Source organism: Bombus affinis, chromosome 5 (assembly GCF_024516045.1).
Source record: "Bombus affinis isolate iyBomAffi1 chromosome 5, iyBomAffi1.2, whole genome shotgun sequence".
Classification (NCBI taxonomy): domain Eukaryota; kingdom Metazoa; phylum Arthropoda; class Insecta; order Hymenoptera; family Apidae; genus Bombus; species Bombus affinis.
In genome coordinates this window covers 14,857,639-14,871,467 of record NC_066348.1, presented here as the reverse complement: position 1 = coordinate 14,871,467, position 13,829 = coordinate 14,857,639, and the positions used below count along the sequence as shown (strand labels likewise).

General features: G+C 39.6%; 1 long non-coding RNA gene across 3 annotated transcripts in view; it reads right to left on the bottom strand.

Annotated features, from left to right (window-relative positions):
* Nucleotides 1-13,829, bottom strand: part of LOC126916048 (uncharacterized) — a 121,377-nt gene that overhangs the window by 68,131 nt on the left and 39,417 nt on the right. The gene's annotated exons all lie outside the window — the stretch shown is intronic.

Here is a 13,829-nt window from a genome sequence, read left to right as displayed (position 1 = left end):
ATTGTCAGTTGCTATCAATTTTCTCTACTTATCAAGTTGTGTAAAGTAAAGTAAAAGTTAACGCGTGAATGTATAAAGTTTCGAGAGCTGATCATAAAGATCAAAAGCTGCCTTCGCAAGTAACACGTTGAAGAATCGAGATGGCAATGAAAGGATGGAATCGTGTTTAAGGAACGTTGGTCTTCAATAAACTAGCGATATAAGTAGCGAATAGTCGCGCTGATTGTTCTACGTTTGGCTTTCAATCAGCATATCTTTTGAACTGCGAGGAGGTTTTCATTACTACGCGTCGTTCTATGGCACACGATTATTCTGTTTCGCAAATTTAAAAGTACGATGCTTTTGAACTTCAAGTTATTCTTCTTCCGAATGTATCTGCCTCGCGAGGGATGAAATTTTAGCCAAGAAAAACTAAATTTCGCCGACTGGCAGATTCATAAAATCTCACTGAAATTTGAATTTCAATGTATTCTAATTTCCAGTATACTCGACGAAACAGAATCGATTCGTCGCTTCTTGCGATTCGGAAATTTTACAATTTTTTAAAACTTTACAGCGAATATCGAATTTTACTTTATTCCAATTATCGTCATCTTCCCACTTAAATTAACGATAAATTACCAAAGTGCTATCACAGTTCAACTATCAAAAGAGAATCGATTGGTCGTCGAAACCAGCTCGAGTATAAGATCTGATCAAGTTAACAACGAAACTCATTCTGTTTAGAAAGCACAGTAGCTACAACAACCATATCGAAGATACACACACAGTTTCGAACGGGGCCAGTTGTGAAACAAGCTTCAACGTATCACATGCGAGCACAGTTCGCTTTAGCTCGTTAATTTCAGTCTACACACGTGCTCGTAAAAGCCGAGAAACGAGCACGAGTGCGGATCATTATGTGACCTACTCGTAGATAGTCCCAGCGGGGATGCATTTAAAAAATGAACAGGAGCAACGTAAACGTCGTTGTAAAAATACTTACTCGAAATTGCGAGAACGAACGAGAACATCGCGGCGTTCTCGTTCAGCGAGAACAGTTGGATGAACGAGATTGCGATCTAGCGGTGAGAAATTTCCGTTTCTTAATTAAATGTCAAACAAACGTTGATTATCGGATCGTCGATACGAACAGGTTAAACGATATACCGGGGCGAACTTGTTGAAAAGCGTGTAGTCGATTCTCATGGGTTCGCCAACTGATAGTAATTTCTTGCAGTCAACATTGGAAACTTTACACTACGGATGGTCTTTATTTGACGATATAAGCGGGCACGAGACTGCGAGGATCTTCGAGAGCGTAAGTTAAATATCGGAAGCGCTCGAAACACGAGCTGGGAATTTTCAAAGATTTGCTTAAAAACCTATCGATTTTGCGATAGGAATATGAACGAACTAGGAATTGATCGAGCGGTTAACTATACGGGGTATTCGTTAAACACCGTTGGTTAACTCGATCAATTACCAAATATCTTAATTTCCGCCAAAGTAAAATCTAAATATTTGACACGATCCGTTACAATACGCCGCGGAAGATAATCTCATTTTACCAACTCCCTCTGAATATTGCCGTGCGATCATCGGAATTTCCAGCGTACAGCAAACAACAGGCAAACGCAAAACGGTAATTCAGGTTGCAGAATCCAGGTAAATACAGCCGCGCTTAACGGATTACAGTAGTTGAATACCTATCTGTAACAATTAGAATCCGCCGTCCATAACGAGATGAAGTTCCCTGCTTAAATCATTACGCGAAATCTTTGAGAGATTAGCTAACTTCTGTTTGTCCGACGTCGCACAGTTTGTCCTTGTGATAGAATTAAAAAGAAGGATCTGTTTCGCGAGCCTAACGATTTAAAAAAAAAAGCGGAATATTCATATTTTTATAATCGATATTATTCCTAAAAAAATCTGAGTCTCTCATTCCATAACTATTTATGCGAAAAATCGCTAAACTTTGTGTTTTTAGACGTCTCGGGGTGCTATACTTCCTTAAGAAAATAATCCAATTATTCCACGTTTCTTTTTTCTTTTATCATTAAGACACGGAACATTCGATATGACGCTCTGTGAAGTTTCGCGAGAGATGAACGATTAGGTGTACGTGTCCTACGCAGAGAACGAACGACGGTTCGGAAAATGGGATGAGAAGGTCGCCGATGAATCAACGTTAATCGCGTATGAGCAAAAGTGCGAATCGGGCAATTAAAGAGGAAAATTTCATCGTACCGAAAAATTTATTTCACGACATCTCGTACAAATGTAAATATCGTCCTATCGTACAATTCTCTGTAGCCTTTTATTTTCACGAGCTGCCACTGGAAACCGACACGTCAACGGTGTTTCTTTGTCTGTCGAGAACGACCCATAAATCACAAGCGAGCCACGGTGATTTTCTGCGAAATGCTACGCTTTCTGCCAATTTTACCATCCGTGTTTCGTTTTATCATTTCTGCCGTGTAAAACAGATAGCTCTTTACGAATTACCTGACCGTATTCGAATGACAAAATGGTCAGTCGTAAAATAACGAGCCTAATGTCGCAGGGGTTAGAAATTAGGTACAGATGAACGGCGAGAAAAACAACGAAACGCTTTCACGAAGAATTCGCTTTAGTATCCTTCGAGAGTATCCTCGGACGAACGTATGTCCGCAGTTTGCCATTTCTTTCACGCTGTTTATTTATTATTGCCGCCGTGGCTTCGACAGGGTTCCTTCCACACGAGGCGTGGTAATACCGTATCCTGATCTCATAACTTGCTCGATAAGCCCGATAATACCTTCGTATATCAGCTCGATAATGTTTCTAATAGCCCTCTAAAGCAGTACACGACACGTATTACACGATTTTTCAAGGGAACGTGTTACCCGCTGTTGATTTTTATAACTTCTCCACGCCAAGTATCACCGTCGTTCGACAGATTTCCAGATGAAACGCGTAACTGTATCATCACGAACGTATTTCCTGGGTTCTCACGAACGAATGAATTTCGAACGAACGAACGATATTTATCAGTAGAATATAGATGTTTACGGGTGGAAATTTAGACGCGTAGAGATACGAATCTTTATTCGAAATTCGTTCTTTGAACTCTATCTGTAAAATCTTAAATTTCCATGAATATTCGCAGCCTAATTACGATCTGGTAAATTATCGCGCGAAAGGATTTTAATAACGAGAAATTTCATTTATTCTAAAGTGATTGTGTTACGCTGTTATAAACTAAGGCAGGGTGAATAGTTTACCGAAGATAGAAAAAAATAATAATGTGAAAAAGAGAACTAAATGCTGTAAATATTTAGAAGAATTCCTTTAAAGAATGTAAAGAGATGCTTGTAATTTTCAACGATTTCGCGACACGATGCACCATAGCGGAGGTTGTTTCTTCCAGAGAATTCTAGATGTTCGTCCTTTGGAGACATCCGATTGGAAAATACCGCTACTTCGGTTCGCGAGCAATATCGCGCCACTTTGGAAGTACTCGGGCGTCTAAATTTATAGTCATGTGTACGCGAGCGGTGTCTCTTTTTGGATCTCCAAAACGAAGGGCGAAGAAACTTCTTGTGAAACTTAAGCACACCGACTGAAAGAGTTTACCCTGCTTCTGAAATTTAAACGACGAAGTCGATCATCGTAAGACAAGTGGAATTTCTTTCGCTACGAACAAACAAATGCTTTCTATGGAACACGAGTACATCACTCGAAACTGCGTGGAAGTTTTGAAAAATAAGAACCATTGTAAAAAAATGATGCTTTCGTTAAATTTGTCGACGTCGACAAACAAAATAATCGTTTTGACGCATGCAGTTTTTATCGCAAAATTGTATAAAACTTGTACGAATTTGCGATATATTGTAATAATTAAACGTATTCTACTCGTGAAATTAGAAACAGACGGTGGAGAAGTTTACATCGTGAATCGGAGACGCGAACAGTCATTTTACCTATCAAAATAGAGAAAAATCAGATTAGAAAAATCGAAGGATCGTTAAAGTTTCAGTTCGTGGCTATCCAATTGTGTTTGTCTACTCTTAACGCGTTCCTCGAACTCGAGAAAAGAGAAATTTGCGAAAGAATCGACCCTCGTGTAGAAAAATTTTCTTGAAATCTTCAAAGTCTCTTGGCTGAGTCACGGAAAACCGAGAACGAGAGAAAAATTCATAGATTGGAACAACGGATAAACAGACTTAAAAAACTTGAACGTACAAGTGTCGTGCCGTGTTATACCATTTGCAGGCAGTGTGCGTTTTCCAGAATCATGTCGTTGAGATGACGTGCACCGAAGCTATCGAAGGTATGCGGCGGTCACGGGTAATTACATTACAAGGAACCCTCTTACCAGAGAGAAGAGAAGTACGGCCAATGGGTTCGCTTCCGTCGCGGCGCTATCACGTTACGAACGCTAAAATAACGCGAAAGGAGGCGTAACTTTGGTGCCGGTCGGTCGTTACGGTCGTTAAGCGGTGGCTGGCCCGCGGAATTCCTATTTAATATCGTTAAACGAAACTGCAATCACATTTAAATTTTAATGTCCGGCGTTACACGGTATACTACGAGGGCGGAACGTTTAATCGCGATGCTTTTATACGGTTAAAAGCGAGACGGAAAACGACCGTAATTTGCTAGTCGAACGGTACTCCAGATTAAAACAAAGTCTCGTTCACGCTGAACGCTAATAGTCAGAAAACGCGAAAGAATAGTTTTCTTTTATTTATTCTCATTATCGCGCTCCTTCTGTCGTAAACTTTTCGCATTAAGGATGTATTAACGCCGATGCTTTTAAATCGTTTAATTAGTCTTTAAAAATAGAGAAGGTCGAGTGGATGTCATTCTTTTTTTTTTTTGGAATTGTTTTATCGTACACTGTGATACTTACAGCGAGATTGAAATTCGTTGGCGTTCAAATGCAGAAATTGTAGAATGGCAGATGAACGTAGGCGTTGACGATCCTCGCCTTCTCGACGATAATTAAAATCCTCCAGCTTTACGCGTCGGATTTAACGCCATGGCATTACCAATGAAACGCGATGTTACGATCACCATTGCTTTCACGGAGACTCGAGGACGGTCGTAACGGGAATACAAGGATGCTCATTCACCGCGATCCTCTTATTCGAGATTTTGAAACAAACAATGGATTCGAAGCGATTCTATGTAGGGGAACGTTGATTATCAGAACATCGGTTAATGAAGACGCGGTTGATTCCTAGCAAGTAAAATCGAAACGCAAAAGGAAATGACACGATAATATCGGCCGATGATAATATCTTTATTTATGGACCAAAATTTTTCTACAGAAATAGGAAAGTCGTAAGAAAAATTAAGGAAGTCAAACGGAATATTCCAAGGTTCTCGACGTTGATTAACAGCAAGCGTGCGGAAAACGTTTCCGGAATATTCTTACGCGATTTCTAAGAAATCAAGGACTTGGTCCAGATCAGAGAACCGTTGCTCTCGCGTGAATCAATCATAAAGAATCATCACCGCTTCCGATTAAATATCTCATCGATATAAAATTGCCTCGTAAATTTCCGGAAAAGTAATAAATGCTCGTATGCGAGTCGACAAGATGGATTCGAGAAGATTTTCGAGATACGATGCTTATCGTGAAATCCGTATGTCTCCTTTTCACCCTTTGATCTATATTTCGTTATTTGAGAATTTGAAGGTCCATAAAATTCAAAAGTCACGTAGATCAAAAGCGAAGAACGCGCACGCGACTGTAGATTTTTAAATAATTATTCTCCCTCACGATTCGTAGCAGTCCTTAAGCAAATAAATAAGTTTGAATTTTTCACTTTTGTCCTGTTAAACTTTTTTCATTTATCTTCCTTTTCGATCACGTTTTCGGCTCCAAGCTACGTACTTTAGGAAACTCTGAGAAATTAACCGAGAATTCTCCAGGGATACGAAAAGAGGGCACGATAAAGAGAAAAGAGATCACGTGGTTCTTTTTGGTTCGTATTTACTTCGACGTTCGCATTCGGAAAACACGTGGCGCGTCTCGATTCGTACGGTTCAAGGAGCAACGAATGGGAAGACGAGAAAATGGATACGGTTCGTCGACGATTAATTCGCCACCTACACTGTTTCGCATACGGTTCACCGCGCGTTTTCGCTTCTTTGATCAACGATTGGCTGAAATTCCGTCGGAAGATAATTGCAAACGAGGAACGCGAGAGAAGATTCGAACAGAAAACAATGTTTCTTTTTCTCTTTCGAAAGAAAAACTTTCAGAATCAAATTACCGTTTCATTGATTTGTAACCACTTCGATCGTACCACAATCTTCGTTTTGATTCTATTCAGAGCGACTCTGAGTTTCCTTCGATTTATTTTAATCGAAGTCGATTTATTTGATCGAACGTAAAATCGAATCGTCGATGATAAACCTATGGAAATAGCGTACTCCAATCTGCTTACGGTTTTCTCGTAACAATGGTTGACATAGCGAAACCGGAATGATACGAAGTCGTGGCTATGTTACGCAAGCAGATCGTGTGACCGCTTCGTGTGCTCGAGTGTTCAGCAAACTGTACGGACTGTCGCTAACTTGTGAAACGAGGGAAACGATATAGCAGAAGCTACATGCGAAAATACATACAGATCCCATGGATCCCAAAGTCTCTGTTTGGCGTAAAATTCGAGATCCAAGTTATTCAACAGAAAATTTGAACCGAAGTTTGTCGAGCGTATAAAAGCGAATTCTCCGCTTTGGAAAATCGATTCGACGACTAAGTTGAAATCAGAACGGAGAGGAGGAACGTTACACAGATACAACGACAAAAATGTCAACGATTCGCTTGATTAATCCAGTGTTATTGACTTTTTTTTCGAAACTCGATTATCGAGTAAATGAGATTCGGATCATACATACATATGCTGATTACGGTAATCAGACTCGTCTTCCGGTTATCACTCGCGTGAATTTGCTTGCCACTTGTTATTCCGTTCCATCGGAAGTTTCTAAATGGAATGACGTTAACACGGCCACCGAGCCATGAAAACCAGAATCTTTAAACAACGGATATTACGTTACTTTCGAACTCTAACGGTCGAGCTGGTACGTTCCTGTCGCGTTTTTACCAAAATTCCTCATGAAAATCGATTTTACTGCGCGATAACGCTAGTGTCTGCCTCGAACAAAGATCTACTTTAAATTACAGGTCGCGCCATGATAAACAGCGATGTAAATCATGGACGATCGCTTTTCACAAATTTGTTATCTATATTTTCACATATAATGTTCAATTTCTGTCGTCAAATTTTTCATAAACGTATCGCAATCTCGAGTTCACTCAACACGACTCGTTTCTTTGACCATTCGTTTCCCCATGAAAGTATGTAGCTGTTTTCTAAAAACGCGTCAAGCGTTAGCAACTCGATCGTACTTTCCTTGTCAGCGTTTTCTCAGTTCAGAAACTAATTAACGCGAAATGCACTCAAGACTCGCTAATGGGTCGTTAACCGCCCTATTCGACTTCGTTCGACGACCTACCCTTTAATTTCTGCTCGTTGACGATCTTTTGGCGCGAATTTTCGCGCAATTATTACTCGACAACCAGGTATTCCAACAATTTTCCAACGACGACCTTGCAATTCTCGATCGCACGCATTTGAACGACGAGTGAATGGATCGATGACGGCTTCGTGGCCGTGCAAACAAATTGGAAAATTAAGGGAAATTGAAAATCGAATTTTACCTGCTATCGGTTCACGATAATGCCTATTACGATATATCGAACTTTATCCACGCTCGATCGAATTCATTCTACGAGATAGATGCAAGAAATAAAACAGAGACGACGACAGAACGTCGAAGTAACGTTGAGCTAATGTTAATGTCGAAACAGCGTTGAAACAATGTTTAAACGATCGAACAATTCACAGAAATCTATCGTCACCGTTTAGTCGAAAATTGCATGGTCGCGAGATAGTTGTACACGCGGTAATTATCGTACTCATTGCGTATTCAATGATCAACCGTGACGTTGATCTGTTAAACTCGTCAGATTTACTGGTGTAACGAGATCATGTTGTTGTAACATTGTGCGCTGCACGTTCCTAACTTCCACTTAGCAGCGATCTTTCCCCTTCATTTATCTTTATTAGAACATCGAAGCTTCTATCGATAGAACGTTCGTCCGAGCTTAAATGGAACTACCTGTGACCTTAAATGGAACATCTTCTATTACCATATAATATTTGATGGATGAAACAAATTTTTGTAAATAGTCGCGCCCATAGGAACATGAATTTGCGTAAAAATCCGCTAAGAATATTTCAAGAGTACATTACGCCATGTTCTATTTCTACTACGTTTACCGTGAAACAATGTGTTCGCCTCGTTATCGGTCCCTTTTAAAAGTTGCTTTTTCTTCGAGTAAATCGATGGAAAACAAATTTCAAGGAAGCTTGAGCGTTCGTAACGGTGCATCGAGTGCCACTTGAATGACGGAAGTAACGATCTGTGAATAACAGATACCTTGCTGCGTGGAATTCGTTCCATCCGTGTCAGTGTGTACAAGCTCGATGGCAAATGGCCGAGTGAAGCTATCAATCCACAACTGTTTTAATGAATTACAAAACAACAGCTACGTTCTCACGACGAACGATCGATCTTCGATGAACATCCGTCAAGAAGCGAGTTCCTGATAAAACTTGGAACAAGGTTACATCGAGAGAACAGCACCTGACTGACGCGAACGAAGAAATGTGTCACAAGGTTGCCTCTGATATTAATTGGCAACCTTGAACAAGTCAAACGATTTATACGCAATAGTTGCTTGAGTTTAAAGCGTTGAATAATCGTGGAATTTAATTAATTTTCGCTACGATTGTTTCGATATTCTCTTCGAACTTGAGCTGCAACAGAGAGAACTTTAGCTAACTTTCCAATGAAGCATTTCCACGCTGTCAAATTTTTTTAGTCGTATGAAATTGACAATCTTCTAAAGTTTCAGAAATCACAACGAAGATTCTAGGAAACGAAAGTTCCAACGATTAAATTTTATTCTACGTCTCCGACCTATTTGTGGATATAGAACAACATGTATATCTATACACACAGAAGGTTTTACCAAAAGTATTTGCGTTTAAGAGGAACAATAGAGTCGTGTGAAACAATAAGTGGCTCTTTTTGCACGAATAATTAACCCAAATTGGAGGATGCATTCACGGAAACTATTAAGCGAAACAATTGCAGCACGGATCGTCGAGCGAGAGATAAGACGGCTTCTGCAACTAATTGAAGAAGTTGTCGCGTTCGAAATTATTTATCCCATGGTGTGGGTAGTTGGTAAACCGACGAGAGCGTTATTTGTTTTCGGCATGATGGTTCCTCGCTGTGGTATTCTCAGCGGGCTGTGCCAATGCAAATGAGAATTTCCTTCGAGAGGCAGGCGGAGAGGAATTTCACCTGAATTTTCGAATGCGAGCTTTACGTAAGAAGCTGAGGATTTGCGGGCGCGAGAACGTGTCCGCTCTTTCTTTCTTCCTCTTCCCAGCGATTTTTATAGGTCACGAGTAAACCGCAGCTACTTTGTATGACAAAGTACCCTTCAGAGCCGGATACAGTCTATTCGACAGCCGAGAAAACACGCTCCATATCGGGAATACTGGCTCGTCGATGATACGAGAACGAATTTTACGATGCCACCGACCAAACAGAAATAAATATTCTATGTGGCAGTAAAGATCCTCGTTCGTAACATTGACGGTAGATAAATCTCTCTTCGTACGAGTGTTTCTATATCTTTCATAAAGAAATGGAAAAATAAGGAGGCAAATTGTATAAAGATCTTCGATACCAAGTTGCCTTGTTATCGAATACAAATTTTCCTTCTAATACACTCGATTAATAGATATCGATTTAACTTTGCAATCGCAGCACTCGTTTCTACTTATTCCAAATACACAAACGACGGAATATCTCGTCATTTGTGAATCGTCGATAAACTAGAACAGGTTCGGTAACGATAAGAAAAATTCCGTGACAAACGGTGTACCCGAATGCAGGTCAGAAATTCGAGGAGAACTTGCTCTAACTCGACCGCAATTTAATTATCACTTCCGGCCTTCAATTTTCGCACTGCGACAACGACTTGTACCGCAGCGAAACGTGACCAATTCATGACAAAACGCGATCCTTTCGCGCGAATAATTTTGCCCAGGGCTAACTCGATCGCTTCGGGTACGGCAATTAAACGATTAATCCTAATGCGGCCCAGGGTATAATTAATTCGCGGTCGAACGCGCGAACGATCAGATCGCACGGTCCAGTGAATCGTGATTGGTAGCGGAAACAGTACAGCCCGTGGTATTTTCCAGTTCTCGCGGTCCGTCCGGATTCTAGCCACGTTTCTGCCATGACCGACTCTCGGAATTTTCTAGAAGGAATGTGAATGCACCACGGCGAAGCTGAGCCACGGATGCTCGAAATTCCGTGGCGTGAACCGGAGTCGGTTCACAAACGCGAGCTTTTGCGGAGAACCGCAGACACGCGACGAGTCGAGATTTCTTCAAACGATCGATTCGTTTGAAACGTGCTTCTCGCATCGGACAAGTCAGGTTGCTCCATTCAACGACCTATGTTTAGACATGTATAGTCGTCTGGAATATTTCCATTCTATTCGTTGTCACTTGTTATCTGTCAGTGTTGTATGCGACGAACAAAAGATCGCAACAAACTTAGAGAATAAGTATTTATTTACCGTCAAGATTTCTCGTATCATTTAATGTCAGGTGCAAAAAGTATAGTATAACTTTCGACGAAGTATTTACTCGAATGAAATTTTAATTCGCGTCTGATTAAAGTAAGTGTAAGGTAAACGTCTGAAATTTCTTCCGTTCTTTTTCTAAAACACATTTTTTCTTGTCCGTTTTTTTTTTTTTTTTTTTTTTTTAAGAAAAATCACGATACTTCTTTCAAAAATTCATAGGTTCACGCGTATTTTTATAATTTTTATACCAAACAGAAGTTACTCTAACGTAGATATTTATACGAAATACGCCAACTTTGGTATTTTTTAATTACCTAGCGACCTAAAAGAGACTAGTTTTGTTATGCAACTCCTTTTTAATAACTTTGATAAAATCGTTAAAAGATTGTATCGACTTCCGTTCGTATCGACGACCGTGTAACCTTCATAGAGTATTGAACGAATGTCACGACTATGTAAATTGTGTGCGAAGGAGCAAGCGATTATTACGTCTGATTTAAATTAAAGAGTGACTCACTGAATCTATAAGGTTTATTCTGAACGTGATTCTCGATAAATCTCTATTGTATAACACTCAATGTCATCTTCGTCGCTTTTCTCGATTTACTCGAAAGTATGTTGTACTTGTAAAATCAGAATCAGCGCAAATGTACATTAAGATACATACATCGCTGTATGAATCATAGAACCGATTAATCGTATAAGCGTAATAACCAAACTATGTGAGTCGAAGTGTAAGTTGAGTTTAATATAAATTTAATCGTACCTTGTACAGTATCTAGCAATGGATCATACGTGTTTAATCACATCGATGGAAACACAGAACCAAGATAAGACTCGATATTTCAAAAGGAAAATCGAGGAAAGAAAATGAAAGAATGAATGTGTAACTGCGATGGTTAGCAAGGGAAATGACCTAATATAAACGATTGTAAATATATCTCGATGTGTGTGTGTACCCTGTGTGAGATAAATCTTACTTCCATATGTAAATTACAAAGTTTATCCTGACTTAATCTGTTCTACTTGTTTCCTCAGTCACGATGCATTTTATTCGCCGATTCATTGGAAAATTCTTCTCTACTTTGCCAGAGAAATTATTTTTCAAACATTATGCATAATAGAAACTAAAATTTCAGTCCAATTTGATCTAGAACAAAGATACTTGTCGTTTAATTAATCATAAAATAACTTACTAAGATACGATGCTGCGTATATGTTAATAGGATAATTCGACGGTTTTGATGAATACTTTTGCTTTTCAACGAGATGGCAAAGACGTGTTCAGAATGAAAGATAACATCATCGAAAAAGTCATGTGCATCCCAATAAAATTGAATAGACGGAAACAGAATGGAAGAGGCTGAGCGTAAACGAGGCAAGTATCCTTCTCAAGTCCATTGCCTTTCCAGCGAATGAAGATTCATATAACGGTAACTTTAATTATTTGCAACCCTGCTTCGACGCGATGAAATACTTGTTACATAATATCTGGCTCGAATTAATTCGATCCCGAACAAGAAAAATAAACGTTTGCCTCGTTCAACTTAAGTTTTTTTTTCACGAACAAATTGCAAAGATATATAGCAGGAATGACGTTGTGAAATTACATACACAACCAGCAAATAACAAAAAAATACATAAAAATTGCGAAACAAAATATCAGAGCCAGTGAAGCGAACAGAATCTCGTCGAGTAGAGACGAAGAGTCAGCGAAGGTCTTCCTTGGGAGCTGATAGGGTGAGAAATATTGATCACTTTCATTGAACTTCCTTTTTTTTCTTTCCTGCCTCGCCTTTCTTTTCCCTCCTTGGTATAAAGAATGACGCAGCATTTCCGCAACGATGCAATATTCCTCTGGCGGTTTCTTGGCTACTTATATTTATGTAAAAGCCAATACAGTTCACCGGTTTTACGCAATAGGATTCTCGGTTTCCTTGAGAAGCAAATACAATTGTCCTGTAGCTACGATATTCAAATAACGTTACAACCAGGAAGCCGATACGAAGAAAGATCGATAGAGCAGGGACAAAACAAGCGCCCAAGCGATCCACCCCTTTTAGCTGCCCTTAGTGTCGCATGGTTAACCTTCGAAAGGAAATTTTTTTTCATTGAATTAGTGTCAATTAGCGGCGGAAGGAAGATAGTAACGTTTCCTTTCCTTCTCTTGGGATTACCAAGAACATAATTGAATTCGAGACTACCCGCAACTTCTTCGTCCAACGCCAGTCTTTCCATTCTCTTTCTGGTTTATTCAATTTGTTGAATTTCAAACAGCTTTTTCGCTAAACAACCAAGAGAGAAGCTGAAAACGAAGATACGTGGAGGTATTCGAACGATCGACGTCACATTTTATAAACAAATATATTACGCGTATTGCACGAAACATTTTTCAATTTCATGATTCAGTCGTGTCTCGTTAGGGTGCCAATGAAATTGCAAAATGTTTGGTAAGCGTCGAATACTTTCGCGAGTCAGTATGTTTCTCGATATGAATCTTCAGATGAGCTGAGAATGGTGGAAATATCGAAGTTGATCCCTTTGTTCCCACTGCGTCGCTCGCTTTTAAGCCTATTTGCCAGTCCATTTGCCAGGCAACCGAGTAGACGAGAAAATTCCCAGGGCAGTGAATAACGACGGTGAGAGAAGAAAAGGACAACGTACAATACTTTCCTGGATGAAAATTCGCCACGCCTTGCTTTTAAGAAATACCTGACCTACGGACATGATTTTGTCACTGTCTTTATTTGTGTCGATAACTGGCTAGACATTCGTATATTTAACTCGATAATTTTCGATATTCAAATTTCGATACTGTAAAACTATCATAGAACGAAATTCTACAAATTACAAGTCGTATCCGATTACCCTATCCGACGTAAAATCGTGAAATTATAAAACACAAGTCTGTATAACCTACGACCAATGATTTGACGATTTGTCAAGAAGTTAATTTTTTCTTCTCTGTACAATTAATGATACTTTCTCAAGGCGATAGCGAAATATTCCAGAAGCGAATATCCAATTTTTGTGCTCAATCGGTAGCGTATAGTAACACGAAGAAACAGGGTCTGGCAATGTCAACAAAAATGAGTCGCTTTTTCGACAC